Genomic DNA, 17599 nt, shown 5'->3' on the forward strand with positions numbered 1-17599 from the left:
AAGCTCAGCCATGTAATATATGTTGATGGATATACACCACTCTTTTGCAAGGACAGAGACAGTAAGTATACTGATTGATAACCATATGAGCTGCAAATAGTATAGAGAAAGAGCAAACAGATAATAGTCAAGTGGACTCATGAACATATGGACATTTTGGAAGAAATTACAGAGTTCCATGGGCTAAAGAACGCAGTGGCATTGTAACAGTAAAATAGCATGTGATAATACTGTACTGAAAAACTTGTCAATCTGTGAGACCACAACTGCAGTACAAAATGTGTAAGAAAAGTACTTTGTAAACTGTTCTACACAACACTGGCCCCATCTGTTCTAGATCACTATATTGAATCAAACTAAAATGACTTGGACAACAATATCTTCTTTCTCAATATATTTTGGAGCTCCCACTTTTTCCAAAGTACATCTTGATTTACCAATATTGATATAAGTTTATGAAATTAATTTTTGTATTTAAATGAATGTATTATTTATATTTTAGTATTTAAAATAGTGTGTATTTATAATTGTTAAAAGAAATGTATAGATAATTGAAACAAAATAGATATTAATATGTGGATGGAGAAAAATGCTTAAATTTAATATGTAAAATAGGGATGAAATGTTTATTGAATAATTGAATGAATTGATTAAGTTGTTTGTGTTAATTGCTTCGTAAAGTGTATATAAATGTGCTTAAAGCATACACTTTTTGTGATCCCTTGAAGGCAAAAGGCCGAGGTACCAGATCGCATTGCCAATAAAAGAAAATACTGGTAAAGTGCTTGGACCTGTGTTTTGTTACTAATTAAGTTAAGCTAACTACCTTGGGATTTAATAGCAATCCTTATTTCCAAGTCCTCTTCAGTTCAGGAAAGAAACTAAAAACAATGTGCGTGTGTGTGTGTGTGTGTGTGTGTGTGTGTGTGTGTGTGTGTGTGTGTGTGTGTGTGTGTGTGTGTGTGTGTGTGTGTATGTGTGTGTGTGTGTGTGTGTGTGTGTGTATTTATAATCGCCACTCGCAAATGGGGGCTTACATCGACTGAGAGCTCCTGCACTCCTGGGACCAGTGTAGTAAAGTAATGCACTGTATCTGATCTTTGTATAACTGCCATACAGCAAACTAGGCTGTTTAGACTGCTCTTGTAAATGCCTTAACATTAACATCCTACTACCTTTCATCCCTATGTTACCCCTTTCATCTTGAATGCCTTTGTTGAGTCCTCCTTCTCCACCCATTGCATTAGTCGTTTTCATTTGTCCACAACCCTCTCTGTGAAAAAGTACATTTGGAGATGCAGTGAACAGTTAGTCCTTATACTCTAGTGCTTTTATCCGCACATTCCCCTCTATCTTTCTTCTTCAAAGTGATACCTTCACATCTGCCTGAAATATCTTGTGCACCAATGCATTGTTCTCATATCATTTATGTTCTAAACTGAGAAGAACTTTAGCTCTTCTGACCAGTGGTCTTATGTCTCCCCTCTACCCCAAAGATCTGTCTATTAGCTTACTTCTGAATTCCTTCCAGCAGTTTGTTGCCCTGTACCTTATATTTCTGAAAAACTGCACACTAGATTCAAGCTGTTTTGTGACGAAAGACATGTAAAGTCAAAGCATTACATTTTTTCTTCTGAAATGTGTTTCAATGAGGATATACTTCCTTTAGCACTCATCAAGTTTCAAGGCAATAAGGAACTGACTTTCTGAGCAAAACTGTTTAGGAATTCAACCGAAGGAAAACATTCAGTATAAGCATTTTTAGTAAGGGGGCTGTTTCATTTAGAGCAGGCCCCTTACATTGCAGAATCAATATATAACACCTCCATTGTCATACAAGCATGAAGAAAGAGGGGATCTCCCTAAAGAAGGGAATCAATGCAGGTCCAGACATAGAGACTGCAAAAACAATAATTTCCCATGGCAAACAGCAATCAGGACTAAAACTTCTCTAATTTGATGTCAGCCCAAACAATCTCAGGCAGTTTGTACTTGACAAGCAGTATAGAAACCAATAATACACCCCAGAAGTCTATTTATTTTTGCCACTTTCCACTCTCTGTGTCCATTAAGTGTGCCATCTACAGACTCAGATCATTTTATTGTTGTGCTGGCATTAATCTCTGTCCTCCTAGCCAATGTTTCCCACCAGGGTTGTTAAGACCTAAGTTCAGTACTTTGTTGTCTTTGTTTGCACTGAACCTAAACTGCCTTATTTCTGCCAGTCTGTTCAGTGTTTGCAAATATTTTGCTGGACCTGCTATCCTGTATTGCTGCACATATGTTTGTGATATCATGAAAGATACCAATCCTATTCTCTTTTCTCTCAAATATGTCAGACAGAAGTACGTTAAAAAGTGCTGGAGCCAAAGAAGACCCCTGTGAAACTGTACTTGTCACTTCCCTAATTTCTGACATTGCCCTTCCCATTACAAATCTTTGTGCCTTATCATTCAGGCATGCAGTTATCTCATCCTTAAGTCTTTCCCCTTCAACATGATATTACCCCATGGCTTTAATCCAATCATTTCCTACCCTTGCCTAAACTGAACCATTTGCTACTTTTCTCTTTGGCTGAAAGCCAAGAACCTCTGTTCTGGGTGGGCATCTTACTACCCATATGTTCAAAACTAGAAGACCTTATCAATTCATTAAATCTTCCAGACAGTGAGATAAGAGTCAGGAATTTAGGAGTGAGCTAGTGCGTGAGATCCAGAGGACTCATTTCCTAATTCCCTGGAATCCTATTCTACTCCTTTCCTAATTCCCTGGAATCCTATTCTACTCCTTTCCTAATTCCCTGGAATCCTATTCTTGTGGCAGCACACTTGAGTTCCATGATTGTTGTTGTCTAACAGAAGCATGCATGCAGCCTCCCATGACATCATAGCTGTGCATCATGACCTCAGTAAGCTGAGTATGCTTGATCTCCCCTGATGCAATGCCCAGTGCTCCATCTGCATGTCACAGTGTTAGTGAGGTAGAACTGCTTGCCTCACCTCAGAAAGCTGGAGTCTTCCACAGAGCCTCATCCTCCCTACTGACCTCTGTCTAATGCCTGTGCTGCTAATCAAACATAGGGAAGTGGGATCACAGTCAGCGCTTCAACCCGTCATTCCTCTGGTCCAGTTTCAGCTCCTCATTTTTATTACTGTCCACATTCCTTTCAAGTCAAAGGCCTTGCTGAAGTCCAGATATGCTATGTCTACCAGTTTTTTCACGTCAAAAAGTATACCTCTGATCCTGTCATAAAAGTTGCAGTTCGTCCATTTCACATTTTAAGTATCATAGAATAATTTTAACTGCCATAACATTTAATGTGGTTATTTATTTTTCTTATTCAAAGAAATAGTGCCTTTATATGTGAAAAATGCATGTCTTGCTTTAGAAGACAAAGCATCCACCTTTGCTGCACAGACAATAAAACTCTACTGTGACTCTAGTTTTGAAGTATATAGCAAGCAACTGTAGATTCAGACATGATCTGCATATCTCCAGCTCAATACACACTAGTTACTGCTTGCATTGCTGTGTTTGACTATATGTGAGTTACCTAAATATCTCTAACTTTCTCTAGTGCTACATCCACAAGCAGAATTAATATAATACTAGAGTCAGTAACAGTGTTAGCTACCTACTGTACATACAGAAGTATTTCAGATAGCATTCAAGATCTCCTGCTCCAGGTTTACAACTTTTGCAACTTGGTACATTTTGTTGCACTTTACAAATTGTACATCTCACAAAATGTTAGACCATGTGTCATGCAAAATATAGAGCTAATGAAATGTAGAAAGAAATCCAATAGTGGCAGCATATACCCCTTAAATAACAGCTGCATAATCTGCAGTTAATTTGTTTCTCTATCTTACAACATCATATTCTATTGTTTTTAAATATACTTTGAAAAGTAATTAAACTGCCTTGGATGACATACACAAATTAATGTTTTATTTCTGCAGTATAAAGCATTGTAATATATGCCTGAATGCACATTGTAGTCACTATCTGTTTCTTAGCTTAAGCTTGCATTCGGTACCTTTTGTATGAAATCTAGACATATGGCCAGCAATTTATATGACACACACTGTGAACAGACTTACTCAGATGCCAGATGTATGCTCACAAGCCTATTGTTTTACCTTCTGTGCAACAAAAACCTAAGACAACATAATCAATTATTATTTATACCATTATATCAAAGTAGAATATATAAATTAAAATATTTACCCAAGCAGTGACAACAACCTATTAAGGTATAAACGGTCTCACTGAGTAACAGACTAGCAATGCTGTCTGTAGTTAAAACATTTGCATCTTCTTTGTCAAAATGTGCTGCTAACATATATACGTAGTTTGTCATAGGTATGAAACTGCTGTAATTAATCTATAATGATGGTTTATATTTTTAAGGCTAGGTTTCTGGAATGCTGTCGACATGGAATAGTGCTGGTGTGGAGCAAAACGTGAAACAATATAGTTCACATGAGTCAGAAAAAACAGAAGAAAGGCCTTTATCATGGATATGCATGCATAATGTATACTACAGTGCTGTTATTCAAATAAATTCACTATGAGATTAATGTATATATGTGTTAGTGCATAATTCAGTGAACATCCTGATTTTGCCTCATATTTTTGCCCTCACTCTCATAAATTTTTTTGATTTTCTTGTAAATCACTGAGTATTGCAATCAGGCAGTAATGACAGACATTAAAGTTTCATACTTTCTATTGACAAGAAAATGAATGTCAATGCAAAACCTTATGTTTTATCAGAATTTTTAGTAGTAGTAGTAGTTATTATTATTTTATTGTGAATTGGAGTAATATATAAAATTTGTCCCTGGTTCTAGGTCCTTGTCCTGGCATTATTTTTGGTTTTGTCCCATACCAGGCTTCAGTAGTGTTGTTGCTCAGAGCAGAAGGTTGACTGCCAAGAACTCGACAACATTCATAATTTCTGAAATGACTACAATAGCCAGATATTCCAAACTACTATCCCAAGGAAAGACATACCAGGAAGCTAAATAATGGCAATACCATCTCTGCTTCAAGTTTACATTATTATCATGCACAAGAAACTGGACAGTAGCGTATAGACATGCAAATGTCAGCTTGTCTCTGTAGCATGAATTGCAGTAGGTATGCACATACTGCACGTGGTGAACAAGTACCATTGAAAAACAAGATAACGGCAGTGGTTAAAATCCTACCCACAGGCACAGTTCAGAGGTCTGTGGAGGAGATCAGTGTCATACCTCAAGTTTCCAAATGCAGGACTCTGAGTCTCTTTAAGTGCATGACGATCCACGTAAAAAATGTTATTCACATAACCAGAAATGTCACTGAGAAGGCTCTTGTAGTATACTTTTTTTATATAGCAGGTACTTTTTGTTGTTTAGATTGCACACATTTTTTATACATACACCAAATACAGGCAATGTTGATGACTTTTTCAGCAGGGATGGACTCCATTCATTCAGTGTACTGGGACAGCATAACATATGTTTACCTTAAGCACTGAGGAAGTACACACATTGCACACACATAGAGGGTATTGTTGCAGTTTCCTCAGTATGTAGTGTAGGTGCTACCTAGACCACATGCTCCAGAATGACATATCACAATACCTCTGTTTGAGTGTGCCATACACACTGAGGCATTGATTGCCCACTCTGGAACAGAGACCATAGACAGCACAGTTGCTCAGTGTTTGATATGTCTGCATTGCAGCTCCACAGATCAGTCCTAATTTCTCATCAATGTGGGAAAAATGCCCATTTTGGTACTCCCTAGCTGGTGATTGTATTTGGATATCCAGTAAAAGAGGCTTAAAATTTGACTCCTATCATCAATTTATCAGGTAATGCAAAAGACTAACCTGCGGATTTACTAATCTCCCATGCAGGACTTGCTTAGTCCTGCATGGAAGTGACCATTTAAGAGCAGGACAGCAGCATGCCATGCATATTAATGAGGCACACTGCTCGAGCTCCTAGGCTTACACGGAGCATGTAAGAGTGCAGGGGGCATGTCTGAAAGCAGAGCTCTCAGAATAAACATGCCCCCGCAATGTAGAACAGCAGAAAGGGGTATGCAATGAGCGAGACAACTCACAGGTGACCACATATCCCCAGCAACAGTCCACCTTGTGTATAACAGCAACAGAATGTATAAATAAAATGAAGAAACCCTTTTTTTTAAAAAATCCAATTACAGCTAACTGTAGGTGTGCAGGTGTGCCCATTGCTTAGCTACGGTTAATGCAGCTTAAATGGCAGAAGAGGATAACAAGGAAGATATATGCAAGCCAAACAGCATAGCAATAGTATAGTAGGTAGAGCATTCGCCTTCCGGCAAGGCAATACTGGTTCGAGTCCCACTGCAGCAGATTCCATTTTCCATGGCAAAGCACATTATGTGTAATATTTATGTTGCATAACTCACTAAATAACATATTTTTATGAACTGGAATACTGAAGTAAATGCCCCTGTGAGGTGTCAGTGTCATAATGAATAAGGCACTAGTAAGCAGGTATAAGCACAAATAAGCAGTAGTAAGCATATTTAAGCACTAGTAAGTGGGCTTAAGCCCATTTGCATGGCAGTAAGCAATGCCCACACTGGTTAAGCAATTCTGAAGCTAACACTGTGTAAGCAGATGTAATGGCAGGTTAGCAGTGCTTACCGTCATGTAAACCCGCTTACAACTGCTCAAAAGTGCCTTAATCACTCTGTATTCAATGGCCCTTGTTCTGCCAATCAAGAAAATATACAGCCATGCAGGTCTCGAACCCAGAGACCCTATAAACCATAGCCCCAGCAGTTTTCCACCAAGCCATTACAGAAGTGCAGACAAATGAGGTAGTAGCAAACAAGTCCTCACCATAGTATAACCAAACTGAACCTGTGAAAGGACTCAGTATACAGTCATATGTACCATAACCCACTACATAACATAAATATGTGAAATGGAGTACAGCAGTAAGCCCAGAAGTGAGGTGTAATTGTAATAGAGTGTTGAAGTCCCCAATAAAACACAAGGACCCCACAGAGTGTACATACACATTAATCATGGATACCAGGCATACATATAAGGTGTAATGAATAATAACACAATGCCAAAAAGGCATTATAATGAAAGTCTAATGTAAGCAATGCTAAGCATTGCACAGGCTAGCTTAGGAGGTGTGAGCAATCTGTAGATCAGCTAACTCATTGTGTCCAGTGGTATAACCCTTTAAAAAATACCAACCTTAGGTAAGCAGGTTTGCCCATAGCTTAGCCTTTTCAAAATTGGTCAATCACAGAAAAGTGCAGGAAATCATCCCTACTTAAACCCAAGAGGCGGGAATACATCTCATAACTGGTTGTAGCTTCCCTTTGCAGACACTATGGCAGTAAGGGAAGAAGGAGTGTGCTTCCGGGTGCAGTGCTGGTGCATCCAGTAGGCCAAGGTCATGGCAGGACTCCTAGTTAAAGACCATGCTCAGAGACTGCTGCAAGGCCAGTACCAAGGCTCCCAATATATGGCGGAGGCCTGGAACCATCTCGCCCTTGACCTCACCAGTGCCATTGACATACCCCAAACTGGTGAGCAGGACAGGCACCACTATGCCGACCTGAAGAGGTGTAAGGAGGACCTCTTGGAGGAGTGGCGCTAAGAGGCTAGAGCATTAGAGGATGTTCCAGCTGTGTGTATCACCCTAGTATGTGTGTAATAATTGCCAGCTCAGGTATATCATGGATAGGTATAGCTAAATATACCTCTTATGTCCCCCACAGCTGCAATGGAGTGGGTCGCGAACTAGGAGGCCCACATCAGTCGCCTGGTGAGGTTGTGATGCGAGGCAAGTCAGTAATACTCATGCATTTACTGTCATAGGAAATAAAAATAAAAGTTGTAGTAAATTAATTGCTTGTATAAAACCTGTACTGTTCAAGGCAAGTACTGCATACACTAGAGAATATGGCTGGAAGAGTCTCATATTGTTTGTAAGTCAATAAAAGTGTAATAGCCTGACTAAAGAGGTTTAACTGCTGGACTGCATGTGTATATCTTGGTATCATACAGTAATGTAGATATGCAATTATATAATAGCACTGTAGTATTAAGCATGGTTGCCCACACTGTGCACCATAAACTGAATGTGTAGGAATGCCTGTATATGACAGGTGTAATCCCCAGAGGCTATTTAGTACAACTGAGAGACACATAGTGAGTAAACAGGGAAAATTCAGGTAACAAAAACAGAATAACACATGCTACTGAGATGTGAGCTGTTGTTTTTTTAGCACACACAGCCACGGTTCAAATTCTGCCAGTGGTAGTAGTCTGCATAATGAATCATACTGCACAACTGTATAGATATGTCCAGAATGTCAATTAAAGTGGCCCATATCTGTTGCCTATCAACCTGTCCCCCTGGGAAATCAGTGGGATGATCCCAGGCATATAGGCAGCTAACAGCAAATACAACTGATCGACACACAGCTATGAGAACATAGCTGGCATGCAAGCAACTCCCCAATACCTTATGTGACTAACAAGCCACATATGTCTCACCCCAACCTGTCAAGCTATGGTCAGAGTGTGTACAGTAACACAGTGAGATGTATGAGCATAATAGTAATGTGGGATCTGGTACTGTGTGAGGGAACATTCAGGTAGTACTAATAAACATTCCTCCCACAGGTCTGTCAGATACCAACACTGTGGCCAGAAATACAAGAATGATATGCATTTGCTCTGAATAATGAGGTATTACACATCACTGTCGCCCAGACTGTCCTACAACATATAATGGCCTAGGAAATCTGTATACGAGTGTTGCAATACAAACTCAGAATGCATAAGCACAGGGGATTAATAAGACAGAAAGCAGATTGGAGATGTACAGCAATATCTATATAGCAGACACAACTGTGATGGACAGTGTTTAAGGTGTAGCAGACACAGCCATGGTCTGAATCCTGGGAGTGGAATTAGACTGCATGCAGATTCATACCCCACAACTGTACACACAAGGCCAGAATGTCCAGTATATGTGCCCATATCTGCTGCCTGTCCCTCTGTCCTCATGATAAGTCTGTGGGATGATCCCAGATGTGCAGCCAGCAAACAGGGAATACAGGTGATTGTCAAACATCATGAGAACACACCTGTCATTCTAGCCACCCCCAAAACTGTTAGGAGAGTAATATTTCAATTACATCCTATCTACACTCCCGTGTTGTCAAGCTGTGACCAGAGTGTGTACAGTAACAGAGTGAGATGTATGTGCATAATACTAATGTGTAATCCGGAAATTTGTGTGGCAACAGTCAGGTAGTTCTAACAAACATTGCTCCCGCAGGTACGTTGGATACAAACACTGTGCTGAAAAATACAGACCATTATAACCTGTACTGGTACTGCTCACTCTGGTATTGTAGAGAATTGTGAGTGCTGCAGTTTCTCTGAATAATAAAGTATCACTGGTCACTGTCACCCACACTGTACTACATAATATAACTGTGTAGGAAAGCTTGTATATGTGTGTGTCACGTCACTAAAGGTGGAAGAGGGTAATATTCTAGATATGTCCCGGCACACCAGCATGTGGTCAACACATGGCCAGAGTCTATGCAGAAAGAGTCAGATAGCTATGTGCAAAACAACAACCTGGAATCCAGGAGTATGTGTAGAAACAGTTAGTTAGTGTTAACAAACATTCTCTCCACAGGTATACCAGGTAGGAGGTGTATACTGCAGGCAAATCTGGTTCATGTGTAATGATGATGACAGCCACATCACAGACCAAACTATAAGGTAGTGTAGTAAGACTTGTAAGGTACAGATAACAGCACTGACTAGGAAAGTAATGTGGACTATAGGAATATACTAGTTGTTAATTGACACCCCCCCCACCATATCTCCAACAATAATCAACATACCCACCCCAAATGGTATGTAATGACTCTGATAATGTCCATTTGTTTGATAAATATTTGTGTGGTTCCCATGCATGTGCTATATTGAATAATTCCAACATTGGTGGCATGGTGCCATCAATGTAGCTGCATGCTGTTCTTATTACCACTGTGGTCTCATATATGCATGTGTTCTGTTTGCTATGCAACTGTTCCATATCTGGTGTCTGGGTTAATAGGAATATCTATGCATGCTGTTATACCTAACCCTGAAATGTGTTGACTATTACTAACCCACAAATGATGTAATGTAAACACTATAGCACACTTGGGAAGGCTGGTCCCAGCGGACCCACCTGTCCCACTTCAGCTGGCCGTGGCACCGGGCACCATGCATGACTGGGGCCCAAACTGGGACCTCCCTGTCCATTCGTCCTGCACCACCTTCAGGTGGAACCGCCTCAGGGGATGGGGCTTGTCTCCCCTAGGAGTGGGCGTAGACAGGCACCTGTCACCCATCGCCAGGTCGGGGTCGTGGTGCATAGAGTGATCAACGAGCAATTTGGTAATGTTCTACACCAGATCGAGGGCCACGTGTCATGATTAGAAAGTCAGCCTGGCTCTGTGACTCAGCCCCCAGCACAGTCACCTTCGGGGCTGGTGAAGGTGCAGTGGTGACTGCCCATGGGTGGGGACCTCAGTCGCACTGTTTCCATGAGGGGGCTTGTGGGCTTCTGATTTCCAAACACCCCTCCCCATCAACGTATTTACCCCCCACATGTATCATATACCGCCCCTATATGCGTCTTGTTTGTCTTGTCTGTTAACCTACCCAACCTCCCTCCCTAAATATACCTAATACCCCTTCCCAACATCCCACTCTCACCTGAGAAAAAAAAAAAGGCCAATCTGTTCCCACAAAAAAATCTCGTCCCTTACATAGCTGTCCATTTCACACGTGTCCACTGGACACATGTAATCTGGTCTAATTGGCATCACAACGTATTATTGTTGTCCTCACCCCCTCCCACTGGTTTGAGTGTCTAAATCTACCTCCAAATATGCACAGCTGTTGCTGTAGAAGAAATGGGCAGCTATGGACATTCCCTACACCCTTCCTGCACATCCCAAGCTATTTTCCCTACTGTCTTTCCCTCTTTGTGCTCCTTTTTCACCACTTTCCTATCAACCCCTTTTTCTTATCTTTTAAAGAAATTAGTGTGGGGGTAAGCAGGAATAAGCACTTTTAAGCAGCAGTAAGCGGGTTTAAACCTGTTTGCATGGGAGTAAGCAATGCCTACACAGGTTAAGCAATTCAGAAGCTAACTGAGTATAAGAAACTGTAACTGTAAGTTAGCAGTGCTTACCTCTGTGCAAACTCGCTTACAACTGCTTTAAAGTGCCTTAATCACTCTGTATCCAATGGCCTGTGTTCTGCCCAGCAACAAAATAAACTGCCTCTGCAAGGCTCAAACCCAGGAACCTGCACACCACAGATACAGTAATTTCCCACTAAGACACATCAGATATACATACATCTGATGTTTTCATGCAACAGTACAGAGAATGTATTCCAACATTTGGATGTATATGTGTGTGTGTGTAACTATATTAATATCTAAACAGATACAACATATCTATACATGTATGTATATATATATATATATATATATATATATATATATATATATATATATATATACATATATAGAAATATATATGAACATATATACATGCAAATGCCTACATCAACACATATATATGTCTACACATATATGTCTACATATACATAGCAAGTTACATATATGTACGCAGATATATATCTATGTAGGTATATACGGACATAGTTATATATATATGTAAGCAGATATATATATAGCTATATAGGTATATATGGCAATACATGCAGATACAGATATACATACATATATATATATATATATATATATATATATATATAGAGAGAGAGAGAGAGAGAGACAGATATAGATATACATGTGACTACACATACACACACAGAGATATGTACAGTAAGATACATATGTAGAAGGTGCACACAATACGGAACAACCACTATGCCTACAGTTAACACTTTAACAACTGGACACTGTATGGGCCACCCATACAAATGACGGTCGTTGCCTGCAACATATACCCACAGAGAGGTCATAGGAAAAAACACCACACACAAGTTTGCAGAAATGGAAAACCTTTATTTGTGTACTATTACAGTTCTATATGCCATGTCATATAGCTATTCAGACACTGACATCCATATAAACAGAGTAATGCAGCTATGAAACAGTTATACTAATACAGAAGTATGGAAAGGTTCACAACCTTTGCTGTCCAGGCCAAGCCCTTCAAATTGTACAATAGTAAAGACAGACTGGGCCACAGGATACCAAACAATCAACAGTAAGCAATGCAGGTGTATAGTGCAGCAGCCTCTATCTACACTCTGTACACAATCACTAGGTGGCAAAGACCTCAGTTGACCAAATGGGATGTAACAGTTACATAACAAGGAATAACTGACACCATCACAAGCACATTGACAAACAGAATAGTATGTATGGCAGGAGGAAGTAGACCTGAATTAACCCAATTTATGTAAGTAATGTAAATATAGGTGAAGTATATGGTACTGTACATCCAGATACCGTAAGGCAGCTCACCCCTGATACCCCCACATTTTGTAACAGCCTAGGTCATTTATGGTGCCCCCCCCCCCGGCTCTCCTGTAAGAGGTACTGCTACATGCTGTCTGTAACTGATGCCCACAAACAGGAAGGATGTCCATCATGCAGGAAAGGTAAAGGGATCAAGCCCATATGATGCAGTGATTTATAGTAGGTGGTTGCCATGACATTGGTAATTGGAAGTACTACACAGCAAACTGCATGCAGCTAGCAAGTGGAGGACATTGAATGGTGCAGAGGCCACCACCTGATCATGTGCATCACCTACTAGAGCCAGGCTGCAATCTATTCAAAGCATCTCAATCCATTCACTGGAGAGAGAGGGGGGTGGGAGAGAGAGGGGATGGAGAGAAAGGGGAGGGAGAGAGAGGGAGAGGGAGAAAGAGAGAGAGAGAGTGAGAGAGAGTAAGAGAGAGCGAGAGAGAGAGAGGGAGAGTGAGAGAGAGGGAGAGAGAGAGAGAGAGAGAGAGAGAGAGAACAAAAAACAAAACAAACAGAAAAAAAGAGACAAAGCTCTTCAAGCTAACAGCTGAAGTCACAGGCATTTAGCCAGCTGCCATACAACAAGACATTATTCCCACAACAGGTATGTGAAGTATTTATACATGTAATAGAATGTAGTACTTGGTCCATTATAATGGGATAGATGATGTGGAATGAGTTATATATGCCATCAGGTGTTGTTGTGATGATGTTCATCTGAACAACTGCAATGGAAATTAGAGTCTGTCCCTGTGGGTAGTGGGCCGTAGCCATTAACTGTGCAGGTCAGCACTAACAGATAAGATGTAAGCCATCATAGCGTGTGTTGTTTAATGGGAAGTATGTATAATACGTGGCCAACAGCTGGTGGTGGAAGTAATGCCATTACGATGGACATGTGGGAACCATGGCCCACCACTGGCAGAATACTCAGATGAATCTGTAATGTAGCATGCAGGAATGCCATAGGTGTGTAATAGGGTTACCTGCAATCAGGTCCCACATATACCACCCTAATGTCAGGCCATGTCCATATGTGGCACCTGCCTGTGTTGTAGCAAGGCAGAACAGTGCTGCTGTGCAGGGAAGGTGTTGTGAGATTGTGGAGCTGATGTCTGAATGTAGCCCACATATAGGTATGCATATGTGTACATATGTCACATATATAATATATAAAGATATATATGTATATCAGCCTGTAAGTCCAGAAATATACATATACCCATGTGTAGACATATATATATATATATATATATATATATATATATATATATATATATATATATATATATATATATATATACACACATGTATATACATCACATATATCTACACATATATAGATATATACCTATATGCACATGTCTACATATATATATATATATATATATATATATATATATATATATACATATATATACAAACACACACACAAACATATATGTATGTAAATACATGTCCCCTATATCACTACCACAGTGATGTGTGCTATGTGTGAGGGAGCAGCACAAGAAATGCACACAGATATCTACAGCTGGCAGTGTGTGCACCATGGATGGGTATGTCACATGTTAGTCCCTTGTTGGCACCACATTGCCCCTGTCTGTGAAGTATGCAATGGGAATATAGGGAAGTATGGCAGATACACATGTGGAGGTGGTCAGGATTAGTAGATATAGAGGACAGTCTACAGGGGTAGTATGTTGACACGTGGAGGGTAAACACTGTGGATGGTGTGTGTGGTCTGTGATGTGGACACCCCATGGTCCCCAATATGGGCACAATGGGTACAAGCCTCCCACCCACTGCTACTCACAACAGCAGTCCACATCCTGAAGATGCCTGGTCTGGAAGCTGAGCAGGAGGAGCATGTTGGCCCTGTGAATGTGTACTGGGTGCCTCAGACTGATGTAGCACATCCCTCATGTGTCTGTGGAGCCCAGTATGGAACAGACCCTAGACCTGAGTTCAGGGGACAGGAACATGTCTGTGTGTGCCCTGGGGGGGGGGGCAACATCCCCTGGGTGGTTCCACCTGATGGTATTGCTGAAACAGTACATGAGGAGGCCCAAGGTTGGGACACACATGTGATGTGGCCAGGTATCATGGGAATTTAGGTGTGGAGAGATGGATCTGCTGGCCAATAGAACATGTACATGTTATTGTGGCACTGTTATAGGACATTTGTTGGTAGTAACAGTCTACACAATCCTGATACATGTCCAACAGCATGCATAGATATCCCCAATAACACAGACTGTCAGACGTGCAGCAATCTCAGAGCAGCCATACCATTGGCATATATGTATCCATAGTGGCCCTGACAATGGCATGCAGGTGAATAGTCTGCAACAGGCCAGCAATGATAGTGTCCACACAGGGGACATGGCTACAATCACATAGCAGAAGGTGTGGTACAATACAATATCTGTCCAAATGGTATTTAAGCTTTAGCCATACCTAATGAGTTGTGTGTGCAGTCTGTTGAAGCTGATATGGTGGGGGGTGACAGAGAATTTTATTACAAACTGTGGTAACCTTGCCATATGAGTTGCTCAGTCCTGTTTCCATCTTTATGTCTTTCAGCCAAGATGGCACATGCACAGCTGCCCACCTATTCCAATGCTGAGGATGACATGTTGATAGCACACATGATCTAGCACTATCCTCTGATGTTTGGCAGGCACGCACATGAGCAGCAGGAGTGTACCACCCTGTGGAGTGACCTAGTCCACAGGGTCAGTGATGTCGGACTGCAGAACAGCAGTTATGAGCAGGTCTGGCATCATTGTAGTGACCTGCTTTGCAATGCCCAGCAGCATGCTGCTGCAGTCCAGGGGGATCACCTCGGCATGGGGGGCCATGCCATCCATCCCCCCGACACATGTGGAGGAGCTCCTGGCCAGCCTCTTGGCACCTGCCCATCCAGACCACCAACAACCACTGGACCCCTTCATGGAGGTGGGTGTCACCCAAACATTGGAACGTGCAGGTAAGGACACAGGGTGCATCAGTAGACCACTGTTGTGTAAACATCTACATTGGTACAAGTAGATCATGCATATCTGACATGTCATAGCTATATTGTGTTGCTGCATTGTAGTGATAAACAGATGTCCAGATGTGGTAGTATCGTGGGAATGTACAATTGATGCATGGTAGTACTGCACCCAGCTTGTAGCAGTGCCACAGGTGTGGCCACTGACATTACATCTCTCACCCTCTTATGTAGGTCCCTCTGGGATAACAACAAGGCAGCAGTCTGTAGCTGGTGAGTATGTTTTATGTAGATGCTTGCCAACACACCGGGAATGTAATGGTGATGGTATATTCCATGCACACATCTAACACACCTACCCTGAATGCATGCTGTACATGTGCAGGTATTGTTGCTGTGAAATGCATGGTCTCACAGGGGTGAACATGATGGTGTATTGGAAGTGTATGTCAGACACCTGCATAATAACTAACATCCTGTCATTGTGGAATATGTCCACAGGGAGTACCATACTGGTGGTAGACATGGCGTATAGTAGTGACATGTTCTGAACAACACCCATGTACAGTGCAACACCAGTGTATATACTCGTAGCACAATGGCAACTGCTGCAGAGATACACTATGGCATACAGTAGTCCACATTATCAGCTGGGACTAGGCTGCAACATGTGGTGTTCAGTGTATGGGACACTGCAAAGTGACACACATGTGTAGGGCTTACTTATTATGCATCTGCATAAAAGCTGAAGCAGGGGGGGGTCTCAGCATGACACACCAGTGCACAGCAGCAAGGATCCTAATAATGGTAGGAATGGCTATATCTGCATATAGTCAGGTTCAGGACCTGTGGCAGCCATAACCCTACTGACACAGCAATAGTGACAGCAGTGTGTGAACACCATGGGATGTGCACATGAGTAGACCTTGCAATCATGCAAAATAGGGGGGCATGTATAGGGCAGACTGAACATACACTGGCAAATGCAGATGGCCCATGCCTGTATACCCCTACCAAGAGTAGTGACTGCTGTAGTATACACAACATGAGGTGTGATAAACCACCATGATAAGGGTGTGCACACATATGCCCACATGGTGTGTATGCATTGTGGTCAGCAGCCGCACAACTAACACAATCTGTAGACACTGCATGTGAAAGTACAGGACATATGTCACATACCAGGCTCATGTACGGCTAAGATATGTGGTGATGTGGCCCCATGGCAGATCAAGGATGTGTGTGTAAAATCAATAAAGGTCTGCACACCCCTATAGCCATGGTATGCTCTGATGGGTGTCAGTCTAAGAGTGTTACAGTGGTTATACATGGTCTGTTTATGTTTACAGCTGTAAATCAGGCATCAGGCATTCACCAATGACAACTGTCCACATATCATCCCAGGTATGTATTGCTGAAAAACATAGGGGCTGTGAGAAGTAAAGCTGACATAACTGACACAGTACTACACATACTGCAATGAGTTATATACCTGTGAGCTGTGGTGCACAGTACATGGCAAGGTGCAGAACAGGTGCACAGCAATACTGTGTGCATGGGCGCTGTGGTATACAGATGAAGGGGCATCACCTAGTGACACAGCACATGCATTACACGCATGTATACTGTTGCTAGCATGGGTTGACTATAGCTGAACTGCATGCTGTTCTGTACCATATGTTCTGCATGTTGGCAGATGGGTAATAGGAGGACTGTGTGTACTATCATTGTGCAACCTCACCTGTATGTGTGTGTGTGCATCTTGGTGGTTAGTTAGTTTGCCTGCAGGGTCACTCTGATAAAGTGGAGGGAGGTAGATGCATGTAGGATGTGTGTGTGCATGTGTGTGTTTGTCTGTGTTGCCATGTATGCACGTGTGATTGTGGGGTGTTCATACATCTGTACTTCCTTTTGAGACTCTGCAGTACATGGACATGTACTGCCACATTACACACCAGGAATACTTGTCATGTGTGTAATCACAGGACAGCAAATAGTATAA

The sequence above is a fragment of the Protopterus annectens genome, chromosome 2.part1 (assembly GCF_019279795.1).
Source record: "Protopterus annectens isolate FY-2018-M chromosome 2.part1, PAN1.0, whole genome shotgun sequence".
In the NCBI taxonomy this organism is placed as follows: Eukaryota; Metazoa; Chordata; order Ceratodontiformes; family Protopteridae; genus Protopterus; species Protopterus annectens.